Source organism: Phocoena sinus, chromosome 11 (assembly GCF_008692025.1).
Source record: "Phocoena sinus isolate mPhoSin1 chromosome 11, mPhoSin1.pri, whole genome shotgun sequence".
Classification (NCBI taxonomy): domain Eukaryota; kingdom Metazoa; phylum Chordata; class Mammalia; order Artiodactyla; family Phocoenidae; genus Phocoena; species Phocoena sinus.
The window spans coordinates 19,409,587-19,427,462 of record NC_045773.1 but is presented as its reverse complement, the minus strand read 5'-3'; the positions used below and the strand labels follow the sequence as shown (position 1 = coordinate 19,427,462).

Below are 17,876 nucleotides of genomic sequence, written 5' to 3'. Positions count from 1 at the left end.
TTCAACAGACGAAATCAACGGCCCTGTGAGCTAACAGGAGCCAAGGCATACACTGCCTCCCTCTCTGCCTTGGCTGCTATCTATGCCCCGATCTGCCCCAGGGGCTGAAGTCTCCTTGTGGTCAGCAGGCCACAGACCCCGAGCTGGGCACTCAGAAGGTCAGGGGGACGGGCTCTGGGTCGCTAGTTTGGCAGCATGCTAGTTAGTTTCATGGTGACTGGGGACCTGGACAGTTTTGACACATCTTCCATTCTTTTGGTTCCAGATGACTTCATTCTCAGCAGTGCCTCCCATTCCTTGTAAATACGTGCCATCTGTTATTTACAAATTACATTTTACATCAGCATGTTTGTAACTTTCGAGCTATTTACATCTCAAGTTCACGGCAGGTGCTTATATTTGGGGGGGTGAGGCATCCTATGAGGTATGCTATGTTTGGCATTGTTGATCAAGGTAGCCAATGTTCAAAAAACACGTTTACCATATTTTAAGAAACACCAATGTGTTTACATAAAATATGGTGTGAGTAAACACGCACACAAACAGAAAGCAACCCGGTAGGAGAAAACAGACAATTTTGTTTTACATAACACACTTGGTGATGAGATCAGTACCTGAGGTCAGTACTGATACATGGAGGTCTTCAAAAAATATGAGGCACTGCAGCATTTTAGGTCAAGGGTCAGCAAACTTTAGCCCAGGGACCAAATCCAGCCCATCACCTGTTTTTGTCCAGCCCATGAGATAAGAATGGTTGCTACTTATTTAAACAGTTGGGAGAACAACAAAAAAATATTTTGTGAGGTGAAAATTGCATGGAATGTAAGTTTCAGCGTCCACAAATAAAGTTTTATTGGAACACAGTCACCTTCATTTGCTTCCGTACCACCTGGCTGCTTTTAGGCCACAAAGCAGAGTTAAGTACTTGTGACAGAGACTGAAATGCCTAAAATATTTCCTATCTTGCCCTTTACAAGAAAAGTTTGCCAGCTTGTCTTAGGCTGCTATCTGTATTCTGAGATTCTCATAAGATTCCACCGGACACAATTTTATATAAACAGAGCTTTCAATCATTTGGCCAGAATAATTTTAGTGGAGCTAAGATGCAAGGATGTTACTAATTAGCTATTCTTAAGGCTCAAACTCATTTTTGATTTTCTAAGAAGGAACTGGGACAGGAACACAAAATACATCCACGTACTCCTCTATCTGAAACCATTTCAAACTACTTGCGAATGCTGAACGCATGTTTCTTCTTCCCACAGGTCATTTATAGCAGTTCAGAGTGCATCTCATTCTAGTGCGAGGTTTTCAACGTTCCCTATTGGCCAGTGGAGAAGGGCTGCTGACTTCCTGTCTGCCCCGAGAAGCTGTCCCATTTCCAGCTTCAAAGGCAGCTCTGAGTCAGCCACCCTTCCTCTAGTTTCTTTTCCTAGACTCTCCGCACCCCGCAAGATCAAACCTGTTTCTCAGATAATTTCACAGGCTAATCAACAGTCACTGCGTAGATGAGGGTGGAAGGAAAAGCCAGCAATAAAAAGCTGCATGGGAAGCTTAGTAGGAAAGAAGACATGTTCTCTCCTCTATTTCTCAACCTCTACAGACACCTCCAGAGCACCTTTTCCCCCTACGCTAATTTGCTATCTTGGTTCAACTCCAGCAACTAGCTACCATCTAAACACGATTGCTCCTCATGGAACCCAATCTGACAACTGCTCTGGAGCAAGACCCAGAAATAAGTATGCAGGGAAACTCCATCACCCCCTTGCTTTGGACACGGTAAGCATTCCAGTGCAGGATGAAAAGCAGGTTTGTGGGTTACCTTAAGAAAAGAAATGATGGTGGCTGACAGAACTAGAAGCATTTGCACAGAACCAACAACATTCCAAGGCAGTGAATTCTCCAACAAGAATGCAAAAAAAGGGCTTCCCTGGTGGCACAGTGGTTGAGAGTCCCCCTGCTGATGCAGGGGACACGGGTTCGTGCCCCGGTCCGGGAAGATCCCACATGCCACGGAGCGGCTGGGCCCGTGAGCCATGGCCACTGAGCCCGCGCGTCCGGAGCCTGTGCTCCGCAACGGGAGAGGCCACAACAGTAAGAGGCCCACGTACCGCAAAAAAAAAAAAAAAAAAAGAATGCAAACAAATATACATACATATGTATATATACACATACACACATACATATATATGTGTATATGTATGTAATTTACAACTAGAGCACTTGGTTATCACAGGAGAATGGAAAAGTGAGCTAATCTCACAGCGGGATTTCAGTGATTATGAATATGAAAATATTAGACACCCAAGGAAAGATTCCAATTCTAACGATTGTGTAAATATTAGGTACCCAGTGAAAGATAGCACTATAGCAGACCCTCAAGTCATGTTACTGGTGACACAAGTAAACAACAAACAAAAACATACTTTATCAGAACTTTAATACACAGAGGGCAACAACAACCAACAAAAAATCATCAGAGAGCCTTTAATTGTCTCTTTGCACCAGTCACTCTTTGGTCTAATCTGTGATACTGCAAATAAGGGTGTAGACTCTGAGCAGTCATTGGTAGTTGATTTACTTGACTCCACCCCCAAAAGTAGGCGGGGCCGACAGCAATGCCTTAGATCATTTGGGACAGCGGATTTGAATCAGTGACCCAGAAGAGAAAGGTTCTACGGAGCATCACCCATCCTCAAGAGTTCTGACAGCTCTGTAAAGTGTCCTACACTTTGAGGGCATTCCAGCCGATATTTAGAGAGGGCATGGCTTTCTCCAAATGTTGCACAGCCTCTGCAAGTGAGTTTATGAGACAACAGCTGGATAGACATGGTGAAAAACTGGAGCAGAGACCCTTTCACTCCTACGACTCTCCAAAACTACGTGTTCAAGTTAAAAGCAAAAGGGACAGGAAACGGAAAAGTCAAAGTTCCCTATCGTCATCGCTGTCCTAATTGAAGAAGAAGACAGGGCCGTGAGCAGTGTCACCTCCACCTGTGCGGGTGGAGAAAGATGAGGCCACCACCCAGCATTCCCTCCCCAACCGGGACCACTGCAATTTCTTTACTGTCCCACACCAGCTTGAACCTCCATCCTCTAGATGTACTCCCAATGCCACGTTTCCCAAATCTTTACTGACAAGATTTCATGTTCCTTAAGCTACACAGAGGATGCTATGACGTTTAATAGTCATATATTCTTTGCTTTAAAATCTAACAAATAATGCAAAGACATGAGTACAGGTTGGTTGGGAGTGTGTGTGAGTGAGTGAGTGTGTGTGTGTGTGTGTGTGTGTGTGTAGGCAATCCATTAGAGCATATTTGCTTGGGAGAAAAGATGGCAAATGCCATTTCCTTCTTTTTTAAACATTTAATTTTTTTATTTTTTATTTTTAGAAGAGCTGGGATGAAGGAGAACAGAGTTACGCAACCGTGTTCTTCCACCATGCCATGATTCACCAGCATTAGTGCTGCAGGGTTCAAACACCATCTCATGCACCTACCACAGGAGACTTGGACACAGAAATAATACCTGAAGGCTGTAGACAGGAGGAGGCATTGTGCTACAAGCCCCACCCCCAAAGGAAAGCTGGGAAGCAGAAAAAGGGTCCGCAAACCCTATATTCACTTGCAGTTATGAATAACCTTTTTCATTTGTAAGGCGCCCAGAAGATGCCTCCTGCCAAAGAAGGTCAAAGTTAGGAACTTTCACAAGCCAAGAGGAAAAGGGTATCTGTGATCCTCTTGCAAAATCAGCTGAAATAAGTGCGATGGCTACAAACAGGCAGAAAGTCTGTTTGAAGTCTCTTGTAAGAGGAGGAAAGAGAAGCCCCGCCATCACGCTCCTACTCCAAACACCTATTAACATAGGGCCCCCCAAGCACCTTGTTGAGGCCCCGGCTGGCTGCTCCTGGCGGGACCCAGTGCCAGACGCTGAATCACCACCACCAAGTCTCCGGTACCTGAGTTGTGTTTGGAAGGATTCCATTCAAGCACTGCCCAGGCCTGAGCCTCTCTAGCTCATGAGAGTTGACAAGCCCTCAGCCTGGGGTACCATGACTGGAGAGGCAAGATCAGCACTGCCATCTAGTAAAACAGAAGTCGGCTTTATTAGACAGTATCTAAAATGTTCAGCAGGTTGCGGCATCAAACCCGCTACCGCTTCTTCAGGAAGGACCAGACTGTATCCCAAAGTGAATAAGTAAACTGGCCCAGTCCTCCTCCAAGTTCCCAAAGTAGAAAACGGGGGGGGGGGGGGGGGGGGGGGTCAAATGCGAGACTAAATGAATCCAAGGGATCTGTTAACTCACTGAATTAACCTGCCGTTTTCTGCAATTGCCTTTTATGAGGGTGCAGCCCGGTAACTCTCATTATGAATAATCCAGATTCTTATCTTTTCATACCTTGCAGTGAGGCTTTGAAAGCTGCCAAAGAATCGGGCTGGAATCATGCTCAAAATAAAGAAGCATTCTCTGTGATTCTGCTCGTAACACTGTACTTAAGTTTCTGATCAGCCAAATGACGCTGTACCCGCTTTTCTTCTTGCCATACAAGCCCTAACAGGGCTCGAGATGCCCTAACAGGAAATAAACCCTTAGAAGGCTTCACTTCACAAATTACCTTCCTTTCCTTCGCTGAATTTTGGGCAAAGAAGCAAGAGTGAGAACCAAGTCCAGCTGAGATAAAAGACAAAAGAAAGAAATAGAAAAGAGAAGAGGGGGAGACCCAAATATGACTAAGAATCTAAAGTTTGGAACTGCTCACTCTTGGCCAAAGTTAGTCTAGATAGAAAAAAAAATCCACATATTTTCCAGTAATTTACACTTCGCAAGGCAGTTATTGCAAACAGCGAAGAACATACCTGTATGAGAACTTAAGAAATGAGGCACATCTAGAAACACAGGGGCAAGTGGAGGGTCATAACTCCCCGCATTTAGAATACTAAAATAAAAACGTATTGAATTGCTTACTATGTGCCAGGCATTATGCCAGTTAGTTGCTTTATACTTTTTCTTTTATTCTTCGTTCCTAAACATTTCTAAGGGAAGCAGGGGAAGGGTTTATGATTATCAATTTAAAGTGGAAAAACTAAGATGGTGAGGTTTGGTGACTTGCCCAAGGTCACAAGTCTAGTGAGTGGTTAGGACAGAAATACAAAAACAAACGTTGTCTCCTGAAAACGTGATACTCACATTCTACCAAGGTCAGTGATTAGACCAAATATGGCCAAGGGTAGCTCTGGCAAAGGGACACGCGGTCCTACAGAGCCAAAAATGCATGAATGAACGTGCGTCCCGATGCCTTCAGGATGAAGGGAAGGGCCTCGTCACGGTACCACACTTCCTAACTCATCTGTCCTCTTCGCCCACACTAAAGACTTGCTTTTTTTTTTTTCAACCAAATCTTCCTATTCCCAGGACTCTTGGAGTCACAGTCACATCTGTAATTCCCTTCTTCATGTTCTCTGCCCACATTTACATGGCATCCAAGTATCTTCTCCATTTAAACACTACCCTTCCCAGACAAATACTGCATGACCTGACTTACACACGTGGAAACTAAAAGAGTTGAATTCAAAGAAGCAGAGAGTAGGATGGTGGTTGCCAGGGCCTGGGGGGAGGGGAAATGGGGAGATATTGGCCAAAGGGCACAAACCTTCTGCTGTGAGAGATGAATAAGTTCTGGGGATCTAATGTACCGCATGGTGACTACACTTAATAATACTGTATTGTACGCTAGAAATTTTCTAAGAGGATACAGCTTCAATCTTCTCACCATACACACGAAAGGGTCACTATGTAGAGGTGATGGATGAATCATTGAGTTTGACTGTGGTGATCTTCTCACAATGTATATATATATATATATATATATATATATATATACATGAAAACATCAAGTTGTACACCTTAATATAGATACCATTTCTTTATGAAAAACCTATCTCAATGAAGTTAAAAAATAAACGGTATCTTTGAAAGGTAATAAATTCTACCTCTTCCTAAAAACTCAATCCAGTTCCTTCAAGCAGCAGAGTCCTTCCCTTGGGGCCCAAGGGACCAGGGCTGCTTGTGAACCCCTGTAACATCCTGTGTTTCTATTGCTGTGGTGGCAATCCCCAAGCAGGCAGACAGGAAGAAATGAACCAGCCCAGCTATCTCTGAATCTCCCTCATAATTATCTCTCCAGATTCATCCATCTTCTCTGGGGATACTGATGCTGTCACCATCATCCCCTGATTTTGATCCTTTCTTCACGTCCCAGTAGGGACAAGTCCCCCGTTCCATGGTTCAACTGAGCCAAGGTCGGACCTTTGCAAGAAGAGCGTTTCATAAAGCAAACAATGGAGAGGCTGAGCTGAGAGAGCACAGATTTCTTCTCACAGCTTAACTGAAGTCCAGCTACAGTTCACACACCGGGACACCTGTGTCTCTGCTCCACCTTTGTCTAAGTTCGACCTGTCTCTTTCCACCCACCAGACATGGCTTTCAGGTCCAGCAGGATTTCTGGTCCCTGTTTTTTCAATCCACTGTAGATTCTCACATGCTACTATAGTTGCTTGCTTCTTGTTTGAGTGGTGGGGGGTGGGTGTTGAGTAACTGTATGAAGATTTTCTGCTCTGAATGCTTTCCCCCCCCTCACTTTTATTGAGATGTAATTAACATGTAACACTCTAACAGTTCTAAGTGTGCAGCATCATTATATACATATAAACGATTACATATATACATGATTACATGTATATAGAAATGATTAGCACAAGTTCAGCTAACATCCGTCACCTCACACAGGTTCAATTTTTTCTTGTGATGAGAACTTTTAAGATCTACTCTCTTAGCAACTTTCGAATACGCGATACAGTGTTATTAACTTAAGCCACCGTGCTGTACATGACATCCCCAAAACTTACTGATCTTTGTAGCTTTTGACAAGCTTCACCCACTTCCCCAATTCCCCACCTCTGGCAACCACCCATCTGTTCTTTGTTTTTATGAGTTTGATCATGTTAGATTCCACATACAAGTGAGATTATATGGTATTTGTCTTTCTCTGTCTGACTTATTTTACTTAGCACAATGTTCTTAAGGTCTACCTGTGTTGCTAAAAATGGCAGGATTTCCTTCTTTTTATGGGTTAGTAATATTCCTCTGTGTGTGTGTGTGTGTGTGTGTCCGCGTGTGTGCGCGTGCGTATGTATATCACATTTTCTTTACTCATTCATCCATTGATGGACACTTTGGGTTTTTTCCATACCTTGGCTACTGTACATAATGCTGCAATGAACATGGGGGTGCAGATATCTTTTCCAGATAGTGATTTCATTTCCTTTGGATACACACCCCGAAGTGGGACGGCTGGATCATATGATAGTCCTATTTTTAATCTTCTGAGGAACTCCCATACTGTTTTCCATAGTGGCTGCACCAATTTACATTCCCTCCAGCAGTGCACAAGGGTTCCCTGTCCTCCATATCCGCACCAACACTTGTTATTTCTTGTCGTTTTGATAAGAGCCATTTTAATAGGTGTGAAGTGACATCTCACTGTGGCTTTGATTTGCATTTTCAATTAAATGTATTCTTAAAACTGTTCTGGTTCCTGGCCACTGGGGATGAGGAAGATAACAATAAAAGTTGCAATTCTGTGTTTATTGCCTGACAAGTACTAAACAGTATAGACACACAATCTCATCTAATTTTCACAATCGTTTGAGGCATCATTATACCCAGCTAACATAGATGGAGACACAGGAACAGAAAGGTTAAATTCTCAAGATGATGTGAAATATGCCTAATCCTTAGCACAGTACCTGTACATGACAACTGCTTAGTTAATGGAAACTGTACTTAGTACACTACCCCATACATAAGAAGATATATTTTGTGGGAAACAAAGATTCCTCTTCCCCAGTGATCTCAAACCACTGGCTTATCCTCTTTAGAGAGACACTGAGAAAACCACAGCACCCTCTATTGAGCCCAGAGGAATCTAAGGCAGACAATATTCATCGCATGAAAAGCGAACCGAGGACAAGAGGGCTGATGTGATTCACGCACGGTCACACAGATGACTTGCAACTGAGAGGCCTGTATCCTTCCGCTGGCAAAGGCACTTGAGCAAATATGGTTCCTTCTGACCCTCAGCAAACCCTAACCTATGCCTTGCCCTGACTCGTAGAATAATACAGAGGGAATGGCTGGCTGGAAGCCAAAGGACAAGCCTGGGGGAGATGAAGGTACTGACGATACAGCTGCCAGGTCATGACGAAGAAATGATGGCCAACACTTACTGAATGCCAACTGCGTATCTGGCTTGGTTCTAAATTGTTTTACGTAAACAGAAAGTTTACCGAATATGCCAAAGGTCACACAGTCTGGCTTAGAATCCCTGCCCTTGTACTTCAAGAATGACACAACCCAAAATGGCCACTAACCTGCAAATCCATGGCTTTGGAATTCCTGCATTCACACGGAACCAGAACTACTTGCTAGACATGACAGATCTTTAGAGAAGAATTTAGAGATGTCTAGAAGAATATAATCACTCAATCCAAGCCACACTCAAAGGTACTTGGCAGTGAACTTTCTGAAGATTTGATCACTCTGGTCAAGGAATTAGAAACATTTTCTTAAAAGGCGGGTTAGGGCTTCCCTGGTGGCGCAGTGGTTGAGAGTCTGCCTGCCAACGCAGGGGACATGAGTTCGAGCCCTGGTCTGGGAAGATCCCACATGCCGCGGAGCGGCTGGGCCCGTGAGCCATGGCTGCTGAGCCTGCGCGTCCGGAGCCTGTGCTCCGCAACGGGAGAGGCCACAACAGTGAGAAGCCCGCGCACCGCGATGAAGAATGGTCCTGGCTCACCGCAACTACAGAAAGCCCTCTCACAGATACGAAGACCCAACACACCCAAAAATAAATAAATAAATTTAAAAAAAAAAAAAAAAAAAAAAAAAAAAGGCAGGTTAAAAACAAAACGGTGTTCATCAGATGGACAACAGTGTCCACAGAGTTGTGCTCGTCGGGTGACAACGATCTTTGGAGCTTCTGGTCACTGCAGTTTAGCATAAGGGGGATCTTGAGTCTCCAGGCATGAAGAAATAGGGATTCCCTGGGAATTTGGGGGAATTACTGACCTTAGGAGAAGCATAACACTTCCAAAGAAAGAGAGGCTTACTTCATAAAACATTAATGTATTTCTACAGAAGCAGCATACATGGTGGTGAAGTGCCCACCAGTCATTCTGCCTGGATCTGAACCCCAGCTCCACCACCTGCGAGCTGTGTGACCTTGGACAAGTTACTTAACCTCTCCTTGCATCCATTTCTTCATCAGTAAGAATGGGAGAAAATAACAGTCCCTATATCATAATTAATACATACAATGTGCATAGCCTAGGGCCTCACAATGAATAAGTGCTTCTGAAATAAGTCAGATAAAGATAAATATCATATGTGGAATTTTTAAAAAATGATACCAATTAACTTATTTACAAAACAGAAACAGACTCACAGACATAGAAAACAGACTTATGGTTACCAAAGGGGAAGTGGTGGGAGGGATAAATCCGGAGTTTGGGATTAACAGATACACATTACTATACATAAAATAGATAGACAACAAGGACCTACTGTATAGCACAGGGAACTGTAGTCAGTATCTCGAAATAACCTATAATGGAGATGAATTTGAAAAAGGATTGTGCTGTACACCTGAAACGAACACAACATTGTAAATCAACTATACTTCAATTTAAAAGAAGCACTTAAAAAATGATTACTCATTTTATAAGATATGAAAAACACATAAATGAATTAGAAAAATAAAAAGTCAAGTGTAATATCCTCATCTATGCATGACACCCTGGCAACAAGTGGGGGCATGCTTACATAAACTACTTTTCTGAAGCAAAACTGGAATCATTAATTACACGCCTTTGAAAATCCCTTTTTGAAATTAAAAACCCATTTTGAACGGAGATTTTTTCAAACCTAATTTCTACGTTCAGCTTCCAACCAACAAACAGTGCTGGGAACCAAATAACCTAAATTCTACCCGCACCCTATTCTAGAGACTTCCGGAAAAGGTTTTAACATAAGACTTAAAACTGCAAATGGCATGTGACTAATTCTTACTCTGTAAGTCGTAACCATAGGAAGGAGCGCAAGACACACAAGAATTCAAGAATCACATGGTAACACTGAGGGTTAACAGAATGTTTCGATTCTTTTGCCCCAAAGCCCACAACCACGGGTAACTTCTCACTTTGCACTGCCAATGAGCAGGGTCTCTGCAAAGAACCAACTAACTTGATCTTTGTGGAAGTTAAATTGCCAACAACATACTGAGTTAACGTGAAACGAAACAAAAATCAAAATTTTAGCCCAGGCTGTATCTTAAAAAAAAAAAAAAAAAAAAACCAAAACAACCTCCTAACTTCGACGCTGAAGAGATTAAAAGGAAGCATGATCTCTTCACCGGCTCCTCCCTTGCATCTCCATCAACTCCAGCACTAGATGCATTTTCCAGTCCAGTTTCTTCATGGTAAAACACTTTCTCATGAGACTGCCTGTGGTCAGGGCTGAGTATGTCACAGGAAAAACGCTTCTCATGGCATCTAGATCATAGCCCTTCCAGCTCGTGCCTGCCCGTGAAATACAGACACACCCGGAAATTATAAACTATTTCAACAACAGGACACTCTCCCAGATCATCATCACAGCCTACTTATGTCCCAAGCATGTTCCAAGTATTAACGAGTTAGCATTAGTCAGGCACTTTGATTTGCACAAAGGGCTGTGTATAGGTTCAAAGTGTGACGATCCAACCCAAGGGCCTTTTGGAGAGTCACCCAAGATGACAAAAAGAGGCGGCGGAAAGGCTACTGCTACTATGGTTGTCCTCCCCAGGACGAAGCCACCTCCCAGGGACACACATGCGGGGCAATCCTGATGGAGGCTGCGCTGTGTTTGAGTGTCGGCTGCATTGTTCCCTTATATAGTCAATGGAGAGGGAATCCCTCTGTGTGCATATTTCCTATCCACATTCCAAGACAGTATAGGCAATGAAACAGATTTTCAGCTGTGACTTATAGGGCTTGATGTGACCGGGCGAGGCACTGTGCTAGGATCACGTCCATCATTTGTTCAGGGTGTGTATACATGAGGCAGCCCCTGACCAAAATCGTGCTTTAGTTATTAAAAAACGTGCCCGTGAGAGCACGTACACATAGGTCAGTGCTTGGCTATGTATAAAGAATCTCCATGCACTGATGCAAACCCCGCTAGAGAATGAAAGCAAAAAACTTAAAGTTTAGTTCGCTTGTTTAAAAGTCTACATTTCACGTAGATTTGGGCCTTTCCCTAGGTCTCTGGAGGACCTGACCTGAGATAACCAACACTCCTGCAGGTCATTATATACACGACATAAGAATAAAGACGTGAAGATGTTTCTGAGGGTGTCTCGGAGACCTACAAGTCGTCTCTTTGCAGGACACCACCTGCCTGACACGTTCAAAGAGAGAAGCAACAGTTGGACACGAACAAATCATGCTGCTCACTGGTCACAGAAACTCTGGTACATTTCCCTTTAACTGAGCTCTTTGTTTCGACGTAAAGTCAGAATATAGCCTTTAACACAACTGTAAGAGCTACAGATTTATCCAATGGCATCACTGTTTAACACACACACACACACTCTCTCTCACATGGCATCACTGTTTAACACACACACACACTCTCTCTCACATACACCAGGACTCCCTGGTGGCGCAGTGGTTGAGAGTCCCCCTGACGATGCAGGGGACACGGGTTCGTGTACCGGTCCGGGAAGATCCCACATGCCGCGGAGCGGCTGGGCCCGTGAGCCATGGCCGCTGAGCCTGCGCGTCCGGAGCCTGTGCTCCGCAACGGGAGAGGCCACAACAGTGAGAGGCCCGCGTACCACAAAAAAAAAAAAAAAAATGTCGAGCTACTGAGGCAGGCATAACTAAGGAACGCATCTAGAAAAGCCAAACTACTGACCAACTAAACCTTGGAAATCCTGTGCCATAAAGCCATCCACCGCAATAGATGAATTCTCAGTGAAAGCCTGCTGAATTCTCAGAAGGCCAAGAGGCTCCTGAGTCTTAAGGGTTAACTTGGTTGCCTTTAAAAAGAAAATGACACATGTAATTTCCTTTTATCATAAAACAATGCATTTACTCTTTTCTGTATGTCTGTTAAAGGGCATGGCTTTCTGAGTGGAAAACAAAACAGAACTTGGTCACATGTTTATTTGCTTCAGCTACTCCCTTCCCCTTCTGATAAATAATCAAACATGCCATCCAGAAAAAACAAAACCAGCGAGCTGGGAAATTTGATGGTCATCAAATAGACTGCGATACCAAGAAAAGCGGCCCACTGTTCCCACACTGAGTTTTTGGCCTCCACACCTACACTAACATCTGAGTAAATACCTCCAGTCACTCTTTCCATTTTCCCTGCAATTACTCCTACTGTTATACAAATTGTCCTTAAGGCAGTCGCAAACATAATTTTCTTTTCTTGCAAAGTAGAACAACTTCTGAATCTGAAAAAAGCCAGCCTAGCAAGAGCGATACACACACACACACACACACACACACACACACACACACACACACACACATATGTATATATACACACACTTACCTATTTTATTTATTGAAATGCTTCTTCCATGACAGGTGGGGGACAATGACAGAAGCTGTTTCTTTCTCTATTCTAATAGATGGTTGAGTTAGACGCCAAAATTGAAGTATATTTAGTCTGGGGACTAACAAACAAGGTTTAGAGTAATAACAATTCCCTTCAGATCAAAAGAGCTAATTTTCTACTTCCTGTCTATTCCCTGACCAGTACACAGTGAAGAAAAAAAAAAAGTTAGCACCTGGCTTACCAATTATACTGAAGCTGGTTGGGTCAGGGTTGGGGGAGGGGTGTGGGGAGAGGGGAGGGGGGCCAGAGGGACGTCCACAGCAGACAGGAAAAGGTGGAACCCTTGAAAAAAAAAAAAATCAAACCATGTGTTGAAAAAGTCATTTCAAGAGAAAGGACCCAAGGGGCGACCACATCACTCTTCGGCATAGAGAGAAGCAAGCAGCCCGGGTTCGAGGGCTTTCCCTGCCATCCTAATTATCCACAACGAGCATTTTGAAAAGACCCTTCCAACATCAAAGTTAACAACCATCTCGGAAAGTGGGGCGGGCTTTCTCTTTCTTTTTTTGCAGCCCACTCCGTTTAAACAATACTAATATGAATGAGATAATGACCGTGCTTGTTTCAGCAGTCTGACTTTTATTGGCATGAAATTGGTACAAATATTATCAAGACCAATTCACAAACGATGATGGGGTCATGATGCATACATGGAGGACATTCCTGCAGATGCAGAATTACCAAGCCACCAACCCTGCACCCTCTCACTCCTGGCGATAACAGGAAGGAAAAGAAGGCGACACAAAACAAGCTCACAAAGAAGCAGAGCGAGGTTCTAATCTCCGTTCAAGCTCCTAAACCGGTCCTGACGACACACGGCTGCTGACTTAGCTGAGACCATCCGGAGACACGTTTGAAAGCAAGAGTGAAGTAACAAGGAGTTAGAACGAACCGGTCCTCTCAAAGCTCTAAAAAGAAAAACGTCTTTGATGGAAGGGGAGGGGGGCAGAAAGAGCAGTAAGTAAGTTGGATCATCTTATTTTGCCCTTCAGAGAACGTCTGTGCAGAAGGAGATCCTTAGTTTTAAAAGTTTATTAACCCAGCGAAAATGTTCAATTTTTTTTTTTTCCTCTGGACACTTACAGAGAAAATGAAGAGTTTGATCGAGAAAGCTCGCACTGTCTGCCCTTGGATTTCCGTCTTCTTGCTGTAGATGGGTTCTGGCTGTTTCTGTGAAGCGGGGTTGCCGAATGGTAAAAAAGATGTTTGAATAAACAGGAAGTCCTGTGCGACTGAAGCACACTCGAGGAGAAAACACACTGGAACGTTGCCCTTTGTAGGCAACTTAAGGGACGCTTGCCTCCACGGTAGCTGCCTGGGCTCTCACTAAATGACAAAGAAACCACAAGAATTCCTCAAGTAATTCTTCACTTTCAAAGTTGAAAGATCAGTTGGAGCTTGGAGGTAATTTTCAAAGTTGCATTTAGCACTTAAAGAAATCTATTCAGGCTACACTGTATCTAAATCATCCCAGGTCTGCAAGCAAGGACACGGCATCAGAAGTGTGCCGGGGCTAGACCAAGCCCTAGCCAAACACAGCTCATTCACGCAGACAAATACATACCGACAGGGTTTTGGGCAGCCTGCTCTTGAGATATTTTTGTGGTGACATTAACATAGGCAGGATGCTTTTTTTTTTTTTTTTTAAAAAAAAAAAAAAGGGAAGAAAGAAAAGAAAATTCCGATTCTGCAGACTTTAGAGGATTTTGTCACATGTATTTTTAAAGAACACATCGCCTGCATTCCAAGGATATGCCCCTGAGCTTGCTGCTTTTCCTTTTCTCTGCAATCAACCAAACTACCTGTTTAGCTTGAGATGCCTAGCTTGCCTACCTGAACACTCCTGAAGCCACCCCAAACTAATTATCGAAGTCCTGTCTTCCGTCACCTGAGTGAACTTGACAGATACTGTAAGGAAAAGTGAACTGCTGAAGACAGAGAAGTCAGCTGGAAAAACAGGATGAAGAGTTGAACAGCCAAATTCGAAAAAAAAAAAAAAGAGAAAAGAAAAGAAAAGATAAAGGGGGAGGCGGAGGAGGAAGAAAAAGGATTCCTTCTGAAAATGCACTGCTGCTGTGGCAATGTTCTCCTGCCATGGAAGCAACTGATTTGTCATGGAGCGTGGAATGCTGGACTGTCTGTCATCCAGGTGCTAATACTCGGCTAAAATAACTCATTGGGAACTGTCAGTAGGATGTTTACATAGGCCCCAATCTTTTCTTCATAGAAGGAAATTTTTTTACTGGAATTCATCTTCTTTTGATCTCACATTCAAAGCAACGGCAGCTTGATAGACATTCAAGTCTGAAAGCAAATCCAGACGCTGAAGATAAACCGCCAGAATATGACAGGCAGAAGCATCTAAAGCTTATAAAAACCAAGAGAACAGCATGTCGCCTGAGTATTACAATAGCAGAAATCAAGAGACATATTAGGTGGAACTGATCAGCCACAAAAACAGTTCAAAAGGCAGATCAGAGAAACAGAGGACGAGGCTAGGAGGGGGGAAAAAAAAAAAAAAAAGGGAAAGATCTGGTTTACTGCCTAACCTCCCTTCTGAGCCCGGCAGCTTTTAGATGCCTGCCTCTCCACTTTTAGAAGGGGTAGAGTATCCAATTCAAATGTTCCTGTCTAACTCAGCCAGTCTAGTTATAAACGCTGCAAATGACTTCCTAGCAATGCATTTCTAAGGCGCGAGGGAAAAAGACAGACCTTCACCTGTCTCAGTGTCCAGCATGCTACATTCTATTAGCAGCCCCTGCATCTGCTCTGTCATGTAGTTTCAAAAGGCACGCAGCCTGGGCGCCGTGCAAGTGGGTGGCAGGAAACCCAGTCCTCAACAGAAGAGCTCTAAGTGGTTCGAGACGGGGCTAGAGACTTCTGAGCAAGTCCGGTTCCCTAAAAATGGCTAATTACTAATGGAACACAAATGCTCCAGCCTCAGTCACACAGATAGATGAGTTCAGGGCGACGGACAGAAAACTGCTCAATACCTCCTCACTTTGAAGTCATCTAAGGCAATTTCATAAAGGAATTATTGCAAGAACTTTCTTAGAGGCACACAATTATTTCTTTTAAAAATAAGCCACTTATTCTAATTAAAGTCAGTGTGTCCAATGAAAAAGTAATTCTCCCAACAATTTTGTACTTAGAGCTGTTTGTTAATAAACACTGAATGTGAACAGGAAGCATCAGGTTAAAGGGCAAGGGAATTCCACATTATAATTTAGCCTGCAGTTACTCCTGACTGCAAACACCTCCTGGGAGCACAGAGCCAGATCATTCCTGCAGCACCCTCGGATTTTGAAAATCAGCCCCTCCCCCCATTTCTGCATAATAACCCAACAGTGCAATGTGGATTTAAAAATCTACTAACCAATTTTAAAAGCTGTAATCAGTTTAGGGTTTGCCTCATGCAAACAAGATTCCTGGGTAGCTAAGTTACACATGTGAAAAACAAACAAAACAAACAAACACAACACAAACCCTTCCGGATTCTGAGCCCATTTTGTAAAAGGCATCTTCGGTCACGCTTACATAGCTGTCTGATGTGCTAAGCTGATCATCTGTCTTTAAACTGTACTAGTTCAATATATGAAAGTTGCCACTACTCTTCTCCAAGCTAAAAAAATAAATTAAAAGTTGCTTTCAATACTTACTCCCGAAGTCTGCCAACTAAATATTCTACGTTGCTGTAATGGTTCCATTTACCCAGAACAGGGAGGTTTACCACGTAAAGCGGAATGCAAATTCCTTTATATATTATAAAATACATTCTTCCTCTGCGAAGAATGCTGTCACTCCCATGGTGAGACACGGAGGAGGAACGCTCCATTTCTCACAGCCATTAAAAGTCTTTTTAAAAAATCTGCCATGTAGGGGCTTCCCTGGTGGTGCAGTGGTTCAGAGTCCGCCTGCCGATGCAGGGTACGTGGGTTCATGCCCCGGTCTGGGAGGATCCCACATGCCGCGGAGCGGCTGGGCCCGTAAGCCATGGCCACTGGGCCTGCGCGTCCGGAGCCTGTGCTCCGCAACGGGAGAGGCCACAACAGTGAGAGGCCCGCGTACTGCGCACACACACACACACACACACACACACACACACACACAAAAACCTGCCATGTATAAAGACCTTCATTAGTATAATTAAATGACGGTTGGGGTGTTGTTTTTTCGATATAAACAACTTTTGATCTGTCATTTAAAAACCTCATAATAATATCATTAAAGAGCTACCATTTTTAAAAGAGAAATTGTCTGCTTAGGGCCATGGAAGAGTAGCCATGCTCTGGGTCGCTTCCCCTCTCTCCCTTTTAGACTTCTCCTGGACTTGAATGTCACCACAGACCTTGAATCCTTGAATGTGAAATGGCTTCACGCTAATTGCTCTAATTGCTTGAAGATGTGCAGGCAGGTGAAACCTGATCCCTGTGGCCATTGTAGACCAAGAACAACACTGGAATGTTTACACCGTAGTTTGATTTTAATAGACAGAAGGGCTGAGTTTCAGACAGCAAAAACACAGCTAATAGGTGACCCCTTTATGTAGTCCTCCTTTAAAAAAAAAAAAAAAAGACACACAACAAAAAACAATTTCATGTTCTAAAAGGCAGTGTCCTAAATGCCAAGGTTATTTGCTTGACTCTTGGAGTGAGTATGCAGTACGTGGCACCTGACATTTATACCCGAAACTCTACCCCGAACACATTTTTTTTTTTTTCTTTTTACCTTAAAACAAAAAAGCACTTTATATGTCAGTCACCTTACAAACAGATTAGGACTGTAGGTACTTCCAAGTAAGTGCCTTCATTTAAATTGTAAATTGAATATTTTCCACTACCACAAAACTCCTTGTCCCTTAAAGGAGAAGCCTTGTACCTCCTTGTTTATTCCTTTGGTTCTTCTGCTCCCCCCCTCCACCCCCATCCCCATTTATGGAATTCCTGACCCATGTACATTCCTGGATTGCACTTAAAGTTGAATCCAAACCCTCTGGTGTTGGTGCTTTAGACAAATATGCATCCTTTTGGTGCCTTTTTTCTTTGTAACCGTGTGGGACTGTGGTCTGCTTCTCATCTAGAGGGAAAGGCAGCCAGGGGAGTGGCTGACATAGTTATTCAATGACAGTGGCCATTCTCCCTGGATA

General features: G+C 43.5%; 1 protein-coding gene across 12 annotated transcripts in view; it reads right to left on the bottom strand.

Annotated features, from left to right (window-relative positions):
- FOXP1 (forkhead box P1) overlaps positions 1-17,876 on the bottom strand; it is a 601,805-nt gene that overhangs the window by 156,153 nt on the left and 427,776 nt on the right. Inside the window, exon 1 of one of the 12 annotated variants that reach the window (XM_032648551.1) lies at positions 13,814-14,230. The exons of the other annotated variants lie outside the window; for them this stretch is intronic. The gene's annotated coding sequence lies outside the window, so the exon portion shown is untranslated. Of the gene's footprint in view, positions 1-13,813; positions 14,231-17,876 lie in introns of those variants that run through there. 12 annotated transcript variants of the gene reach the window in all.